This window comes from Ixodes scapularis, unplaced genomic scaffold, assembly GCF_016920785.2.
Source record: "Ixodes scapularis isolate PalLabHiFi unplaced genomic scaffold, ASM1692078v2 ptg001563l_1___fragment_2___debris__unscaffolded, whole genome shotgun sequence".
Lineage (NCBI taxonomy): Eukaryota > Metazoa > Arthropoda > Arachnida > Ixodida > Ixodidae > Ixodes > Ixodes scapularis.
The window spans coordinates 84,551-104,485 of NW_024610166.1; the positions used below are offsets into that span (position 1 = coordinate 84,551).

The window sequence follows — 19,935 nt, forward strand, 5'->3', positions numbered from 1 at the left end:
GTGGTGGTCCGGAAAAGGGACGGCACCATTCGACTATGCGGGGACCACCGCATCACTATCAACGCCGTCACACGCAAAGCTGCGTGCCCTCTACCAACCATATCAGAAGTACTGGCAAAGCTCCGTGGAGGCAAGATATTCTCCACGTTAGATCTTGCACAAGCTTACCAGCAACTCAAGGTCACCAAGAGCACTGCTAACATGCTAACGATAACCACCATCAAGGGTCTCTATCGGATCAAGCGCTTGCCCTTTGGAGTGTCAGCAGCACCGGCAATTTTTCAGCGGTGCATGGATACCACACTGGCAGGGTTACAGGGAGTCCGCGCCTACCTGGACGATGTCATCGTCTGTGGCTCCACACCGAAGGAGCACGCTCAGCGTCTAGACTCCTCCCTTTCACGGCTCCAAGGAGCTGGCCTGCCACTACAGGAAGCCAAGTGTCGCCGAAGTCACTTACCTGGGACACCAAATCAACTCAGCGGGGATCCAAGCCACAGACGACAAGCTGAGGGCAATCAAGAAACTGCCCGAACCGACCTCCAAAGCCATTCTACAGTCATTCCTTGGAATGCTTGCATTTTACGATCGATTCTTCGAAAACAGAGTCACGGTGGCTTAAGCACTATAGAAGCTGCTAGAAAATAACGTTCCCTGGAGATGGGAGCAACAGCATGCTGCTGCTTTCAAGAACCTCAAGATGCTGGTACTAGACAAAACAACTCTGGTTCACTACAATGACACAAAGCAGCTTATTTTGTCTTGTGATCCTTCACCGTACGGCGTGGGAGCAGTCCTGGCTTAGGTAGATCAAGAAAGCTGGGAAGCTCCCATCGTGTTCGCATCGAGGACACTGAACGAGGCCGAGCGGAACTACTCACAATTGGACCGAGAGGGGTTGGCCGTGGTATTTCGAGTCATTCAATTACACCAATGCATCGCTGGACGCAAGGTGGTGATTGTTGCTGATCATCAACCCTTGCTCGGCATCCTAAGTTCCCAGAAGCCTGTGCTCCAGGTTCTCTCTCCAAGAATGCGACGCTGGTACGTTAAGCTATCGGTATACGACTGCCAGTTGGTCTATAGACCAGGAAAGAAGCACCAGAACGCGGATGCGTTAAGTAGGCTACCCTTACCCGACAGCGAGGATGAACCGTGTCGTCCGGGTGATGTGCTGATGATTGAGGCGCCCGTGGGTTCACCCCTAACGGCCAACAGGATCGCACAAATGACGCAAGTGGACCCAGTTGTTTCCCGAGTTTTTCAAGCTGTACAGCGAGGAACTCTCCACCAGATAAAATATGCGATGTTCCTGCCTTTTAAAAAGAAAATCGCCAAGTTGTCGACACAGCGAGGATGTCTGATGTGGGGGTCCAGGGTCGTCATTGCAACCACTGCACGTGCCGAAGCAATGAATCTGCTCCACGCAGGACACAAGGGAATTGTGTCCATGAGGTTGACAGCTCGCAGCTACTTGTGGTGGCCAGCCATCGACAAAGAGATTGAATCAACAGTTGGCAAGTGTGCTGCCTGTCAGGATTCCAGACCGCTTCCTCACAAGGTGCCCTTGCCAACGTGGAATCAACCGTCTCAGCCCTGGGATACCATATACCTGGACTTCGCGGGTCCATTGGAGGGGCAGATGTTTCTCGTCGTTCCGCTTCCTCACAATGTACCCTTACAAACGTGGGGTCAACCGTCTCAGCCCTGGGATACCATACACCTGGACTTCGCGGGTCCTTTGGAGGGGCAGATGTTTCTCGTCGTTGTAAACACATACACCAAGGGGCTTGAGGTGCGCAACATGACATCTGCCACATCCGCATCAGTCATTCGAGAGTTGCGAGCTCTATTTTCAACATTCGGAATACCAAGGAAGGTACTGTCCGACAATGGATCTGTCTTCGTGTCAAGCGTAATGACCGAGTTCTACCAGAAAAACGGAATTCAAGCCGTCACCAGTGCTCCCTACCATCTGGCTACAAATGGCCAAGCTGAGCGGATGATCTACGAACTGAAAGAAGGCTGGCAAGGGACAAGAAGGGACTTCTGTCACTTAGAGTTGCGAGACTGCTTTACAAGCAACATACGACGGTATCTACTTCAACCGGAAAAACACCTGCCTTCATGATGTTCGGCCTCAAACTGGCTACAAACTTAAGCAGACTGATGCCGTTTCCGGAACGGGAACGACAACCGGAAGAAAAGAAGCCTGCATCCAAAGCCTTCAGGGAAGGAGTAAGGTTCTTGATAGGTTGTAGACGGTGGTTCCTCCTCGATGGTGTGGAGAAGGATGGCTTGCGTTGGACGGTGGCGGTGGTGTAGCAGTTCGGGCCAGACAACTGTTTACGCAAATACTTGGTTGCAACAGTTTAATAAAAGGCAATTTAGAATACGAGTTACAGAAATACAAACATCGACAACCCGAGCCCCGGACTTGGCCGCCGTTAGAGAGTGGCTCCTTTCTCTCCAACGGTACAGAACCAAATACCCCCTCCTTTGTCTCGCCTGTGCTCTTATGGAGAAAAGCCTGTCCCTCTTTCCTATTTTCCCGTGGGGGTCAACATTCTCATCCGGCGCTCCGAGCCCAGGGCTAGACGGCGCCAGGCATAGGAGGCGCAGACGAGTATGGCCCTCAGACGCGACAAATCACCCCTGACACTCCGAACCCCGGCTGGAGGAACAGGTGCCAACAGACGAAGCACAGCGCCCGAGACACTTCTAGGAAAGCGACCGGCACTTTTCAATGGGAAGCGACAAACGACTTTCCAAGCAAACAACCCCAAGCCGTGGCACTGGTGGACCACCGGATAAAAGCACTTAACCGCGGATCCTCCCCAGCAGCAGGCAGCCGAGCGGGGTGCTCAATGCGCCGCGGCTTGTTCCGAGTAACGGGATACCCGCACCGCAAAGGGGGCTTCTTGCCACGTGCACAAACTTCTCCCTTCCAAAGGTCGTAAACATCCCCTAGTGAGCCCCACACGTCTCCCCCAAAATCGTTCGCGCAGGGCCTCCAGACGAAGTGAGACAACAAATAAAAAAGTTCCGGAACCTTACGGAAGGGGAGCCCGTGGTTGTCGACAACTTCAGGGGAACTCCCAGTTGGATCAACGGCACACTTGTGAAAAGGATTGGCAACCGACCTTGGCTGATAGAAACTGCTTGGAGAAAGATCCGGAGGCACCTCAACCACATACGACGACGTTCATCTCCGTCGACTTTGCCCGCAGCGTGGGAAATCGACGGTTCTGACCGCCCTGATGTCTGTCGACGCCCACAAGACGCTCCTCCGCAGGAAGACCCAACAGCTGGAGATCCCGGATCTGTAGCTGCAGAACCAGGTAGGATAAATCCACCAAGGACTAGACGTCCCCAGGCCGGTATGGTGACTAAGTCTGAGGTTGGAGGGATGTTATGTATGACGCAACGGGCGCGACTACTCAGCGCGCACGTTCACGTGCAGTGTGATTGAGCGTGGCTTCCTGACGCCATCGGACGAAAGACTTGCCGGGCAGATCACCGTTCCTCAGTATTAAATGATGTACATATCACATATTGAAAGATTGATGTGTATAACAGGTAAGTTGGCAGCGACCTTTACCTCCAAAGTCCTATACTGCTTAAAATGCAGTACTTAAGGTGCGATTGTTTTAAATTATATAAACTCGTATTTACCTTAAGAGAAAACAAAAGAGGTTTGGCGCGCAGTTCATACACGGTGCGAAGTAGTTCATCGAAAGTACATTGTGTTGCTGAAGGAAGAAGCTTTGCTTTTGACGTTTGAAACGCGTACGTCTTGATAAGATAACGCATATGTAATTTAAAATGCACCTACACGCATCGGAATTCTCAACGTAAAAGGGGGAATTAAAATGTCTCGCGAGGAGCCGAACTATTTTTACTACGGTTCTTGAGGTGAAAACGAAAATAGACGACCCTAAACTGCTCGAAACCACGTTACGGGGTGGTGAAGAAACCTTTATTATTATCAATTTCCCCGTTACATTGAGGCGGAACATATGAGTACAGGTCACGTGGCCTCACTTTTTCCGCTAAATTTAGCGCGGAAATTAAACTAGTGTGCAGGTCACGTGATGTTCATTTTCATGCTATAAATGTGTGGGGAAATTACATTGTTAAATGCCGTTAAGTCACGTGACGTAAATTTTAGAATTCGCGTGGCCTTAAGTCACGTTACGTAAATTTCGTAGCTACATTTAGCGAGGAAACTGAACCGCCGATTTTACTGGGGAATCTCAAATGGTGTATAAAGCAAGTGACGTCAGGTCACGCAACATCATTCGACGTCACGCGGCCTAACCGACAATTTAGCGTCACCGCTAATTTAACCGGAAATGCATGGACGGAGAAAATTTTGGAATTGGGGGTTTCATAAAAATGTATGTCATGCATGTCGTACGGGCCAAAGGAAAGTGTTCCAGTGCTACCCGAAAGGTGGCGCCAGCCTGTTCTCTCGTCGAAAGCCAGCAGAAGGCTGCACAATGCTGCACGACGCAATCGATTGCAAACACACGTAAGTAAGTGAACCAGCGCGAATTCTTAGAAGGGTAGTCGTTCACTATATCTCGATCAGCTTCTTCGCTAGGACCTGGCTGGACGGATGGATGCCGAACTTGGTGTTGCAGTACACGAGGAACAGGAACTGCTACGGGTAGGTTCCTCGTGACGTCTCCTCGAAGTATTGGATGCTCCCGAAGTGATAAGGCACCGAAGAAAACTTAATAATTCGACTTGGAGCGAGCAAGTTCAGAAAATCTGTTAGCACAGAACGAGTGCGAATCATCTAAAGATCGGAACAACCTAATAAGTCAGTCTCAACACTGGCCGATTTTGGAACTCAGTCATGTTCGAGCATGTCCGCCGTTAATTCTGGAAGGTACGTTGGTCACATTTTTTTTAGAGAAAAAAAACCTGCGCTCTAACATTTCACAAGGTAATATGCGCCACCTAAATGCACGTTCGGTGAACGTTCAAGCTTTCAGGGGCATAGAAAACTCAGACGTTCATCGAATGGGCACAGAGCAGGTCGATTTTAGCATGGGAAATTTCAAGGCGAAGTTCTTTTTCTGGAAAAAATGCGTGCAACAAACTTGCCAAAGTCAACGTTGGGAACGTTTGCAGACGACCGAGTTAGCGACGCTTTTTACTTATGTGGCCATCTCTCGATAACCACAATTAGCAGACGACGCACTCCATTGTCTGCTCGCTGCGCATATTAGGACAATGTTTCACAAGCAAATAGCGCCGCTTTAAGAGGCCTTGCAACGATTTGTGTACTTTGCGCAAATATCGCTTAGAAGAAATTCCTGACATTAATGACTTACTGAACACGCATTCGTTTTCCATCCCACGCAATAGAAGTCGCAAAAAAATGAAATAAAAAGTGAAAGCCGTTTACAACTTCCTGTAACGCCGAATTGGAGCGCAGCACTTGAGGAGGAGGAGTGGAGGGTATATTCCTCCTCCTCCCTCGTGATCATGCCTGCTGCAGGGTTTTTCAACCGTGCAGCAGGAAAGCCGAAGCCGGCCGAGGGATAAGAGATAAGAGTCTTTTAAAATAATTTTTCGGAGAAATGAAAATTCGGATTCGTCCGCCCTGCTCATCCTCCCTGCTCCCCTGCGTTCTCCTCTTCCCCGCGCGGGGGCCACGTGATCTCGGGGGGGGGGGGGGGGGGAGGGGAGGGGGTGATCACGTGACCCTCCCGAGGCCACGTGACCCCCCGCTGAAGTCATGTGACCCCCTCCCCCCGAGGTCACGTGACCCTCCCGGACCATACTAGACAATGAGGGGAGGAGGAGGAGGGGGAGCAGGAGGAGGGCAGAGGTCCGGGGGGTCACGTGACCTCGAGGGGACAAGATCACATGACCTTGGGCGGGCCGTCACGTGACTTCGGCAGGGGGAGGAGGAGGAACGGAGGGGGAGGAGGGGGAGGGGCGACGCCGACGCCGACGCCGACGCCGCACAGGCTGGAAACGGGTCATGTGACCCCCTCCCCCCGAGGTCATGTGACCCGCCCGGACCATACTACACAATGAGGGGAGGAGGAGGAGAAGGAGGGGAGGAGGAGGAGGGGAGGAGGAGGAGAGGAGGAGGAGGGGAGGAGGAGGGGGAGGAGGAGGGGGGGGAGGAGGAGAGGGAGGGGCGCGGTTACGCCGACGCCGACGGCGACGCCGACGCCGCTCAGGCTGGAAACGGGCCCCTAAGAGCTGCGCTCTTAAAATGAAAGCCGTTTACAACTCCCTGTAACGCCGAATTAGAGCGCAGCTATTGAGGAGGAGGGAGGGGTACTTAGGGTCACGTGCTCTCGGGGGGGGGGGGGGGTCACGTGACCTTGGGGGGTCACGTGACCTGGGGGTCACGTGACCTGGGGGTGTGGTCACGTGACCGGGGAGTGGGGTCACGTGCCCTGGGGGTGTGGTCACATGACCCCCTGAGGTCACGTGACCACCCAGAAAAAAATGTTCTGCTAGATTTAGCGGTAAAACTTCTCCGCTAGATTTAGCGGGAAAACTTTTTCGCTAAATTTAGCGGGGAAATTTTTCCGTTAGATTTAGCGAGGAGCGTTTTCCGCTAGATTTAGCGGGGAAATTTTTCCGCTAGATTTAGCAGGAAAATTTTTCCGCTAGATTTAATGCTTTAATGATTAAATTAGAATTAATTTACCCATAATACACCGCGCGGTTACGCCGACGGCGACGCCGCTCAAGCCGGAAACGTGCGCCTAAGGGCTGTGCTCTGAAACGAGCAGCGTGTATCCCCTCAACTCGCAGCCAGAACAAGCGGCCACGTGATCTGGAGCTGGTTATGTGGCGCCAATCTTGATCATGGCCACGCGCTGGGGTTGGCAAAGCACAGGACACGCGCTGTGTTCCACGCATTTTATTGGTGTAGTTGCAGATATTGGACACGGGCCACTACTCAAATGCTTGTCGAACTATTGATTACCACAAGCCCAGATTGAGCGCTCACGCAATGCTGGTTTCCAATCTATGAGCAGCATTCAACTGTCGTCACGGGGGGGGGGGGGGGGGGGGGTTCATCTTACAAGTAACATTCACTGGGGGGTAGGTCACAGCTACGTGATCAAGTTTTGCGCAGGATTAAAAGAAACGCTCGATTTTGTCCATACAATTACACCCCAACAAAAGAGTTTCTTGGTCAGTGGCGTTGCCTGCGAATATACTTGGGTCCCACTACTGCCAGTAAGTTCGTGTGAAGTAGAAAACATTCCAAGCGAATATCGTTGCAAGGCCCTTTTAAGGGGACACTGACAGGGTGTTTATGCATGCCGATGTCTTTTTTTTTTTTAGTTTACCTATGAGAATCAAGCTACACAGAACACAATTTGAGGTTCGGAATTCGTATTCTTTCCGCCCGAAAACCGCAGGTCAACAGTTGGCCTGTTTCCACGGTCACGTGCCGTTCAAACTGATGCATACCAAATGCATTCAATAGTCGGCCATATACCTGTGCCACACGGGCAACTCGAATATCATGTACAGCGAATGACATTTGAGCGGACGACCAATAAGCGCGCGACACTCCGGGTGTGGCGAATTCCACGCTCGACAGATTGTTCCCTTATTAACAAAGACAGTCTCTAAAAATATTCGGAAGCCCTGGATCACTCCTCTGCACCTGGAAATGTTAAAAAAAGAAGAATCGTTTATATAAGTCTTTTTTAACGCCGAGAGATCCTGATAAACCGATAATCTTCAAGCAATTTCGTAACCGCCTGACATCTGAATTGCGGAAAGCTAAACTGGAGTATCATACACAGCTTTTTAACTGAAATTGCAGAAAACGACCAGAATTAGTTTGGAAATCCATAAATGAGGTGTTACACCGTAGTACACTGCGTAAAGCTATTGGTGAACTTTCTGATGATGGGAAAAACGTTTCTGGGGCATCACTAGCAGAACACTTCAATACGGTATTCGTAAACTTAAGCTCACCGCCAAATAATGCTAATGCCTTCAGTTTTATACAAAATATAGTGCACGACACAATTTTTTTAGAACCGACTGATGAACACGAAGTATGTTCTATATTTACGGGTCTTAGCAATAGTAGAAGTTGCGACACAGATGATTCACAATCTGGTCCAGGGTGTAAGGTAGACAGGTGGGGAAACGAGAGCGAAATGAGTGACCGCATTGTGTCCCCCTCGGTTTTCTCTTTTTCTGTGGCGCCATCTATGTGGAGCACCGCGAACTCTCACTCCGGGTGGGCGACCGATGGCGACCTGCTAAACTGACGGAGATGGTTTTTTGTGGATTTTTAATGAAAAACTGTCGTGCTCTCGGTTTATTTTGCGCAGTCTCCCATAGAGTTCCACGTAAATCCGATTCCGATTTTTTTCCTCTCGCCGCGGCGCCATCTCTTGCAAGTCGGGGGTACCCGCAAGCAGACGAGTACACAATCCGGTCACGGCGCTGCGGTAGGCTTCTATGGGCCGTTTCCCCACCTGTCTATCTTACACCCTGAGCTAGACCCGTAAAATTTGTTATAGATATCATCGCCTCTTGCCTGGTGCATATTTTTAACCTTGCCTTGTCACAGGGGACGTTTCCTAGTAGAATGAATTTAGCTAAAGTATCAGTCATATTTAAAGGAGCAGATAAAAATCTACCGACAAACTATAGGCCTATATCTATACTTTCTATATTTTCCAAAGGGCTTGAAACAATTATTTTAAAACGCCTCGATTCGTTCTTTGCTAAATATTCTGTGATATCGGATTTTCAATATGGTTTTCGCAAAGGAAAGTCACCTGAGTCTGCATTGCTTCATCAAAAAGAAATTATTTTGAAAAATATGGAAAATCGGTTGTTTACCCTTGGTATATTTATAGATTTTAGTGAGGCATTTGATTTCAGAAATCATAAAATACTACTTGATAAACTATACTGTTATGGAATATGTGGTGTAACTCTGTCCCTTTTACATTCCTATTTGGAGCACCGTAAGCAATCTGTTGTGATCAATGGTCATACATCGCCTTTTATTAACATACAATGTGGGGTTCCCCAGGGTATTATACGTGGGCCAATGTTATTTAATGTGTATATTAATGATATTGTAAATATGAACAAACAAATAAATATATAATATACGCTGATAGTACCAGCCTATTTCTCGCCGAAACGAGTGTTGAAAGATTAATCGTAGACGCAAATGATGTTCTTAGCCAAGTCCTTATATGGTCCAACAAGAATGACCTTAAAATTAACATCCAGAAAACGAAAGCTATAGTTTTTCGACCAAAGAGCAGGGATCTGCCAATTAATCATAATATTACAATAGGCACCGTACCAATCGATTTAGTGAAACAACATAAAACACTTGGAATAATTTTTTCTGAACACCTTTTGTGGAATGGTCATGTCAATTATCTTGTTACGAAGCTGTCTAGGATGGTTGGAGTTATGTCACACTGCCGCAATAGTTTCCCAGTTAACGTGAAATTACAAATCTACTATTCACTATTTCAGTCTTACATTAATTATTGCTATCTTGTTTGGGGGACAACTACACAAATAAACATAAAAAACTTACTTTACTTCAAAAAAAAAAGATGCTTCGTTATATTGCCAATGAGCACTCTCTCGCTCACACCAAACCTTTGTTTGCCAAATATAAAATAATTAATCTTGATAAGATGCATGACTATAGATTACTGCACAGCTTTCGTTTTTCATCTCCTGAGCATGCTTCGCTTTTATGCAAGATGTCGGAGTTCTCCGAACATCCTTGTAGTTTCAACACCCATCTTTCTGAAAAATGGATAGTAACCACGAGCTCGTACTAACTATACTTACCAGTCCACTACATATCGTCTACCTTTATTACTTAATCATCTTCTTAATAATAATATTGATATATATCAAATGGGAAGGAAATCATTACTTATGCATTTCTTGTGAATTGTTCCGTGAAATTTCTTGGGCATACCCATACCTTTGTATAAATTTTGCATTTTTGCATTAGAAGTTGTGCGTATGTGCGCCTTGTGTTGTTTTGCGTAATTTTCTTCTATATGTAGCTTTTCAATCTGTCACAAGTTCTGCGAATAATTTTTTCCTTTTTGTATAATGCTGTTAGAAGTTGTATGCATGAAGTGATTACTCAGCGTATCTTTCCTTTGCATGTAATATCCTTTTGTGTTCTGAATGGATGTCCTGCTGACAAATTGGGGACGGGCCCGAGACCTTGTCAAGCTGCCACTGGCAGCTTTTTGTCTAGCGTCTCTGTTGGCTTAAAGGCTATAAATAAAGCAATTGATTGATTGATTGATTGATTGATTGATTGATTGATTGAATGATTGATTGATTGCTGATTCGCCGATCACACAAATGTCATTCGTTGTAAATGGCATTCGAGTTGCGCGTGTGGCACGGGTATAAGACACATTCAATATTGAAAATAGAAAATAATATGAACACCGTTTTCTGTGGCCACCAAAAGCTACAAATACGTTGATCCAAAAACGTTTTGCAGAGATAACAGGAAGTAGATGTACACGTCATTCTCAATATGGCGACGTACCTGAGGTTGGACGATGCGATGCCGGTGCACAACGGACCAACGTTGCGACGGACGTGGGACCGCTACTTTCTTTCTTCTTCTTTTTATTTAATTCTTACAATGTGTCACGCGGCATTATATGGGAGGTTTAAAAAAAGGAATGGAGTCCAGCGTCGTGCAGAACCTGCAGGAGCGACTTGCAGTACTTGTTGTAATTCACCCATTGGGTGTAGTCATCGTGTGGATGACCCCTTTAGTCCAGCCTCGCTGAGTATCTTCTCACTGACGGTCTTGCTCCCGGAGCAGAGCCACAGCAGATAATGAGCATCCGCCGTAGCCACAGGGGCGGTCACTTAGGGCAGGTTCCCGGGTCGGCAGGTGCGTGTCCCAAGGTGCAGGTAACGGATGGTGTTAGGGTCGCCCCAGCCCGAAGCCTCCGGAGAGAAACTTCCTCCACCCGGGAAAGGTTATGGGGAAGGCAGCAGACGCAGGGGTGGATTAAATCGCGTGTGTCCCGTCGGAGGAGGTTTTTTCGGGCTATGAGGTCGGACCGGGGATCAGAAGGGAGGGAAGCGAGTGGGAGGTCAAGTAAGGGCTGAGTGTGGGGGGCATGGTAGTCAGCCAAAAGGTTTGAATGGCCCTGGCTATGTCCCTGCGCCTAGTGAACTTTAATGTTGGTGGTTGTCTTTTGGTATAGGATGTGCATCTGCTGACATATTTGTAGCGTCTGGGTAACTTGGTTCAGTATGCTTAACTGAATTTAGCGAGTCAGTGTATATCAGTGTAAATGTGAACTTCCTTGATGTCTGGCAGATTGATGACAGATATGATCGCGTCGTGTATTGCTTGTAGATCTAGTAACAAGGAGTCTGGTGAGTCCGACTTGTAGTTACAGGTGGCTGGACCGCTACTTGGGAACTGGGGTTCGTGTTACCGAACAATCGATTTTCAAGAACAGAACAGTGAGGGCTGGGGAGCAGTTCTGCGGAGCTGGTCCTAAGTCGTCGCAACAGGCTTGAAAAGCGGTCTTGTCTCAGCCGGTCCTACCCGGTTGCAGGTGTGTGGACGGTCTTTCTGGTTTTAAAATGTGTTGACCTCACTGGTGACGTGCCCTCCGCCCTGTAGCCCTTAAGCCGTTCATCCTTAAGCTGACAATGCGGTGGAAGCTACGTTCTCGTAGGAACAGTCACACGTCTATCTTTCGCAACGTAACCACGCTCTCGTTGATACCCACATGCAGAGAAAGGGGCGGCTCAGGTGATCAAAGGAAGGTAGTTTGTTGGTTCTGGTGAGCTCGTAGCTGCCACCTCACTGTCAGCTTAGGGATGAACGAAATATAGTATCCTCGTGATGACGTGACACCGTGGATCTGTCTTGACTAGAGTTTGTGAGCCGTGGCCTTCCAGCGATGCCTTTACGCGTAAGTTTTCCTCCTTGAACTTTCCAGCCCGCTTTCGTTCATCTGTCGAGTTCTTATTACGAGGCTTTATCCTCAGAAGGCCGTCGTTTATTCGCTCTGATGTCTCTTTCACGACATTTCACCACGGAAATAATATTTTTTTTCTTTTTTCTTAAAGCTAACAAACGCACTTTCTTATTGAGATAAAAGTAATTTCAAAAGTAATGAGTAATCTTCTAAAAATAACTGCTTGAAAGTAATTCATGAAATTACTAAATTACCAGCCTACAAATGTAATTTATTGCAGTACTCATCACCCCCAAAAAAATTTAATTACTGTAATTTCGTTACAGAAATGTCATTACCATCACTGATCGCGTTGTAGGCGTCTGCGGCGCTCGTGGAGTGATACGCGACCGGCACATATTCGAGCAACCCAGACCACCTTGACTGCGAGTCAACAAGCGCAAATGAGTAAGAAGAGAAGAATGGGACGGGACAGAGCGCTTACTTACAACTGTCAATGTAAGACAGCATGTAGAGAAAGACAAGGTGGAAGTGAAAAAGGAGAAGACAAAGATAGAAATAAACTCTTAATTAAATTAAGTGTTAAGTAAAACAAAATTAACTTTTAATTAAATTGACAGTTGTAAGTAAGCGCTCTGTCCTGTCCCCTTCTTCTCTTCCTACTCATTTGCGATTGTAAATTCACAGTCTAGATGTTCAACCAACTAGCCCCCAATTGATCTTGATGCAACCCGAACCAAACTATGACGCCCAGCTATGGCTTGCGAAGGGACGACCATTCCACCCGCTACTAGATTCTACCGAGGGCGCAGAGAGAAACAGGAGACAAATGACAGGACGACGGCGCACGCGCCGCGTGTTGCCGCATTACATTTTTTCTGCTCCGCCCGACGCGGCAGGCCGCCTCACAGTCACGCCGTCGGAGTCTCCGGGTCTCCTGTAGAAGCGACGGTTGCTTCCCGCGGTGAAGGTTGGATCCAACATGACCGCCTTGAGAGCAGCATTTCGATACTCAGCTGCGCAAGCGGAGCATATTCGCGAAGCGCGCTAGGGGCACTTCTGCTTTCCTCACTATGGATAGTGCACATGCTGCACACGCGGTCATGCTTTAATATTCATAGTGCATACAAGCTTGGCATTGCACGTGCTTGCACCAGCAGAGGAAATTTAAGTATCCTCACTTTTGGTTGCAAGGAGGATAGAAGCGTAGGAGAGGGCATGAGGACAGCCGTGTAGCCCCCACAAGCCACGCTCCCTTGACGCCCCGCCTCTTTCTCATTTTCCTCCTTACTCTCCTCACTTACCACGCCAACGTGACCACATCACGTGACCGTAGCTAGCCTTCGTCTAGCTGTGGGGTACTAGAATACACCACAGGCTAGCCTTCGATCTGATAAAACCTACCGGACGGAGCGCGCGCAAGCCTGCAAGGAGTCCTTCTACAATCAACCATCCATCTCACACGTGACATGTCACGCGCACCAATAGCCGGAGAAATCTACGGTCATGTTGGCCACAACGTCGTTTAAACTTTTTATGACTGGGCTTCACCAATATTGCAACGTGCCCTCTCCTAGTACTTCTAACCTCCTTGCTGGGTTGTGAAAAACTTCCACCAGGCATCGATGCCCGAACTTCTCTTCGCGAACACAGTTACTCCGGGTACAGGAAGCCCGTTTACAAGAAACAAAAAGGGCGCTATCCTTTGAAGAGCGCCGCTTGCTATCCTGTGACTAATATGATCTCGGGCAAGTGGGGAGCGCAAGAAGAGAAACAAAATGGAAGCAAAAACGTTTGCGCGGTGGAGGAGCAGTGAGAGGAAGGGCGGCGAATGCCCTATGCCTTCAGAACACAACAAAAACCATAAAACAAGCGCCCCCCCCCCCCCCCCCCCCCCCCCCCCGATGATCAAGAGAAGCAAGAAAAGAAATATAACATCAGGGCCCTCGGCATTTCTTGGGGAATGCGTAATTCGCACCTAACCCAATCAGATCCAGAGAGGGCACTATGACGATGCGCGTCTAGTCTGCGTGTGTGAGTTTGCGTGCCCTTCCGGTTTTGGCTCGCTATAACTTGCGATTAAACCAAGCCGAGATATGGCACCTAATACCTTGGGACAACCATAATCGGGTGCGACTGCAAGAAGAAGAAATTAAAAAAAAGTGTGCACGCTGGAGGGGAAGGTACAATTCGCTACCTTTCGAGCTCAGAAACCTTAAGTAAGCCTGGTGTTCTGAGCTTAGAAAATACAACATATGCTCAGCTGACACGTACCCACGGATAACAACGGCAATGGACCTTTTCCACATGCCGACGGCACCAGGCGTTGGCTGCACGAACTAAAATCGAGGAAGTGACTTGCGCTACTAATCTATAATGGGAGCTACGCCACTGTATATATATCTTGGTGAAAGCGTGAAAAACTGGTAATTCCCGTGAAGCACAGGTTGCACAGCGGACGACTACGGCGATTAGAGGTACAGCCGCCATTCTAGATGCTTTTTCCCAACGGAGTTGTTGACTGGTCGCGCGACCGACGAAACAAAAAGGAAGTGGACAAAAAGCAAAACACCACACAAATGTCGTGTTTTGCTTTCCGTCCACTTCCTTTCTGTGTGTAACACAAATATGTATATGCTGAAATTACGTGTTCTACTCGCTGATCCACAGCCTCCTTCCGAACTTCCTCGATTTTTTGTGCCGACTTCTACCGCTTGGCATCGGGCGCTCGCGCGTGCGCAGAACGCTTCTCGGATAAGGTCCATTGTGCTGATGGCGAAACGGCGTCCGCGTAAAGTCAACACGACATCTACACACAAAATGAACTCCCTGACGTCACACCGCTGTCGGTACTGCGCATGGGCAGAAGGTTTCTGCGACCGCGCGTTGCCCACACTCGATGCGGGCAAGCGCGGACTTGTTTGTCAACAGCGTGTCGGTTGGAATGAACGCTAATCATGTTACTCAGCTTTCCTCCTCGCTGACACCCTCACCTTCAAATATTGATCATTACCATTCCAGCAGACGACGCCTTTTTTAAACGCACTGAGAGGATAAAGGGACAATTGCGGAGTCAGCGCTTGGCTGAGACTCATACCGTCACTGATTGAAAACGTGTATCCGCCAAACGCGGACACAGTACACGTGCCCAATTCATTTGACTCTTTATGCACCGGAAGGTGAACATTTGAGAGAAGTCTCTCTGGTTGGGGAGCAACAATAATAATAATAAATAGAATATACACCAACCAAATCCTTGTATAAAGGAAAACCCTACGTTTCGAGACCAGCTCGGTCTCTTCTTCAGGGGTTGACTGCGGCTATGGCCGTTGAGGAGCAGTAATCTGTTTTCTTCTTCTTCTACGGCAGTGTCTATCGTTTTGCATCGGTGAGGTGGCGAAGTCCGTTCACGTAGCCGGTCGGCAGAGTGCCGAGGGATCTATTTATGTTTTCTGGCGTTGTTTCTATGTGCCAAGATTCAATAAAAAGTCTATGTCTGGGATTGGTCTCAACAGCCAGGATGCTGGTGTTGGCAAAGTCAATTTTGTGGTCCCTGACGTCGCAGTGCTCAGCTACGGCGCTTCGTTCATGGTCGAACTTCCGAACATCGTTCATATGCTGGCGGATTCTCTCCCGAAAGTTCTTCGTTTCCCCGATGTATGTGACAGGGCAGTCCGCGCATGGAATTTTATAAACGACGCCTTGTGCTTTTTCCTTAGGCGGGCGATCCTTTGGACGGGGCATGAGTCTTCCAAGCGTAGACATAGGCTTGTGGGCCACCTGGATCCCTTCTTTGGCCAGTACACGTGCCAGCGCCTCGCTTGTACCTTTCATGTAAGGAACGCTGATGCGTGAGATACGACGGGTCTCTGTACTTGCTGGGAGTTGCAGGTGTCGGCGATCTCGGGCTTGATCACGCGCAATGCGGCGGATGAAGCTGCTTGTATAACCGTTATGTTGTAGGTCGGCGTCTACAACATCTAGGTCAAAAAATATCTGCTCATCCGAGGCTGACCGTAAAAAAGAGGAAAACACCATCTTCGCCGACCTACAACATAACGGTTATACAAGCAGCTTCATCCGCCGCATTGCGCGTGATCAAGCCCGAGATCGCCGACACCTGCAACTCCCAGCAAGTACAGAGACCCGTCGTATCTCACGCATCAGCGTTCCTTACATGAAAGGTACAAGCGAGGCGCTGGCACGTGTACTGGCCAAAGAAGGGATCCAGGTGGCCCACAAGCCTATGTCTACGCTTGGAAGACTCATGCCCCGTCCAAAGGATCGCCCGCCTAAGGAAAAAGCACAAGGCGTCGTTTATAAAATTCCATGCGCGGACTGCCCGGTCACATACATCGGGGAAACGAAGAACTTTCGGGAGAGAATCCGCCAGCATATGAACGATGTTCGGAAGTTCGACCATGAACGAAGCGCCGTAGCTGAGCACTGCGACGTCAGGGACCACAAAATTGACTTTGCCAACACCAGCATCCTGGCTGTTGAGACCAATCCCAGACATAGACTTTTTATTGAATCTTGGCACATAGAAACAACGCCAGAAAACATAAATAGATCCCTCGGCACTCTGCCGACCGGCTACGTGAACGGACTTCGCCACCTCACCGATGCAAAACGATAGACACTGCCGTAGAAGAAGAAGAAAACAGATTACTGCTCCTCAACGGCCATAGCCGCAGTCAACCCCTGAAGAAGAGACCGAGCTGGTCTCGAAACGTAGGGTTTTCCTTTATACAAGGATTTGGTTGGTGTATATTCTATTTATTATTATTTATGCACCGGGTACGCTTAAAAATAGCGTCGTTTGGCGGGAGGCGAAAGAGGAAGTGAGGGGTCTCCCCTCCCCCTCCTCTCTAGAGGAGAGTTAACTGGCCTCTGAAGTACGGAAACCACCCAGACAACACCCGACATCCTCAGGACGTCTTCGAAAGGTACGAACGTCCTCAACGTTTTCAAGACGTCCTCAGGACATCCTGAGAACGTCAATCGCTGGATCATCCTAGAAACGTCCTTCCGAGGACTAATTGAGGACGAAGGATACAAAGTTAGAGGTAATATATACGTCCTCAATTTGATTGCGTTTTTAAACAAATAAATGAATGAAATAGCGGTAGTATACACAGTTCACGTTCATTGCTCAACTAAATTTCACATACAAATTATTACATGTAGTTGCGTAAATTTAGGACATCTTTTAACTATAGTTTTGATCAAACAATTCTTTAATAAAGCCAGGACGCACTACAATTATTATTAGTTTTGTATTTGCGAAGTATTTCGAAATTCAGTTCCATTGGTAACATTCAATCTTGGTGGCGCAAGCTACCGCCTACAACAAGGTGTACCGTTATGGCAATTATCCACCCATCCGAGAGACTCAAGCAAGCTAAGCCAAGCCAGGACAGAAACAGAAATAGCGCCGAGGTTGATGATGGCTTGATAATGTGGATGATAGGGCTAGAAGGTAATTCATGTTTGGATGGAGCAGCGCGGATACAGTCACACTCACAGGCACACAAGAAGGAAACAAACTCGCAGCGCTGATTAACAACTCAGTGATATATTTCCTCTTCCTCATATCGTCATCTTCTCCTCCTTCGCCGTTAATGAGAACATTTAAAATTTTTAAACACCAGAAACCAAATAGCCAATAAACATTAATAAATAAATAATAAATAAATAAATAAATGACGACTGAAAATAAATAAAACCTTAAAATTAAAAAAAAAAATTTAAGTTTCATTTTTTAATTGTAATTTATTTTCTAAAAAATATTTTTTAACTTTATTTTTATTTTTCTAACTTTCTTAGTTTTATTTACTTTTAGCTGTCATTTATTTATTTATTTATTATTTACTTATTAATGTTTTTTGGCTATTTGGTTTCTTGTCTTTAAAAGTTTAAAATGTTCTCATTAACGGCGAAGGAGAAGATGATGACGATTTGAAGAAAAAGAAATTATATATCACTGAGTTGTTAGTCAGCGCTGCGAGTCTGTTCCATCCAAACTGATGCTGGCAGCAATGCAAGGCAGGAGACAAAGGTTAGTGTGTTTTTAAATGAATTCTTCTAAATGGCGAAAAGCAATGAACGGCAATTTTGACGGGAAAGAGGCCGGCGCGTAAACTAATGCTTCGAGCTTTCAACTGTGCGAAAGTAGGCTCGGTAGCAAGGGTATCTTCCTCGCACGAACATTAATTGTGATTTCTTTCTAGACCATCTTAGCTTTCTGCTATGACTGTCATCAGAAATCAATGTTTTAGGAGCAGTGAAATCAAATGTTGAGTGCGCAAACAAAGCTGACGTGGAGACCATCATCAAAGTATGGCTGCGCCACGCTGGAGAGAAACTGAAAAAGCTGCAGTCAAAGGCCGGAGGTGTTCGACATAATGGTAAGTTTCTCATATTACCTGTTTTTATTATTAATGCTTATGGAATTGATTTTTTTCTGCAGATCCCGCTGACTATTTAGACTAGTGCTGGCCAAGATGCGAAGCGAGACTGCACGTCTGGTGCAGACTTTGAAAAAAGTATTGTATAACATTTGCTCTGCAATAAAGTATTTCTTGAACAGTTACCTTTGTTTGCAATAATGAATGGCACGATCATGCTCATAGTTAGCGGCTAAGAACATAGCGCAAAGAAATACGCAGAGGAGAAAGCCGACAGGATGCTGGAGGGGAGAGGTTTTCTTCTCTCCTCTTCAGCATTCCGCCAGCTTTCTTCTTCCTTTCCCTTGCCCTATGTTCTTAGCCTCTCACTGACTAGTAATCTAGAATTAGTGTGTGAATTTCACTTTAAAATAGTGCACAACAAAGCATTTCTTTGCCTGCAGGCAGCTCTTGCAGGCATCTTCAGGTTTAAAATCCAGTTGGAAAAAAATCTAGAAACAATAAAAATGAAAGCATCCTAACAGCTCAGTGAACAGCTGCACCTGCAGTGCAATGTCCTAAAAATGTACTAGAAAAATCCTTGGCTGCCCTCCTGAGGACGTTCTGAGGATGTCCTGAGGCCGGACAATAGGACGTTTTTAGGATGTTTCCAGGATCATTTGAGGACATCCTCAGGACATCATAATGTCCTCAAAAGGCTGTCCTGAGGATATCCTGGGGATGTCCAAGTGTTGTCTGGGCAGAGTTCCGCCTTCAGATTTCTTAAAATCCTAAGTTATGCGGGAGAACCGCTCCTCGCACGTGTAGGAGACGTGATCCGTTGATTGAGGCCGGTCACGTAACTTAAATCAGCGAATAGCGGCGCCGCGCATGGAAAACAGGAAAGGAGAAGGAGGCGAAAGCCAGGGGAACACACGCCGGGGCGCGTGCAACGTCGGCGAACTTTTCTGCACGGCGCAGGATTCTTTTGCTCCTCACGTGATCAATCTCAGCGAATAGCACAGCGGCTGTACGTGGAAAACAGACGCGCCACTCTGGCTCCCGTAGGGATCCTATTCAGGAACTCTCGTCCGGCCGTGCGAAGGCTACTGTAGTTGCGAGCATTACCGCTTGGTTACGCCAACGCGTGACAATCTTGCCTAGTGGTAATATCCAAGCTTGTCCGTAACGTCTGTTGCGGCCATGCCGGTATTTTAGGTGCCGTGAGCGTTCAGTTTACCGCGTCAGCTTCACACCGCAGAAGTAGGAGCTCAAGGGAACCAGTCTAGAAATAACCGTCAGTACCCAGCAATGGCGACACCTGCAAGCTATGTATATAAAGCCTAGGTCACACTGCTTGTACATCATACAAAATACAGTCTGGAAACATCAGTCACCGCAGTAACCGTGGTTCGAATGCAGCCTGCCAGGTTTCTCCTTGAGCTCGTTGTCATGCGGCATTAGAAGCACGGATCTCGTGGTGACTTGTGTTCGAATCTCTTTGCAGACTGTCTTTAGTATGAAGTATAAATCCTTGTTCACACATTTGCAACGGCTGCGTTAGCATGCAA

General features: G+C 47.6%; 1 pseudogene; it reads left to right on the forward strand.

Moving 5' to 3' along the window:
• Positions 1-9,450: 9,450 nt before the first annotated feature.
• LOC120846945 lies at positions 9,451-9,948 on the forward strand (annotated as a pseudogene).
• The last annotated feature ends 9,987 nt before the right edge of the window (positions 9,949-19,935 follow it).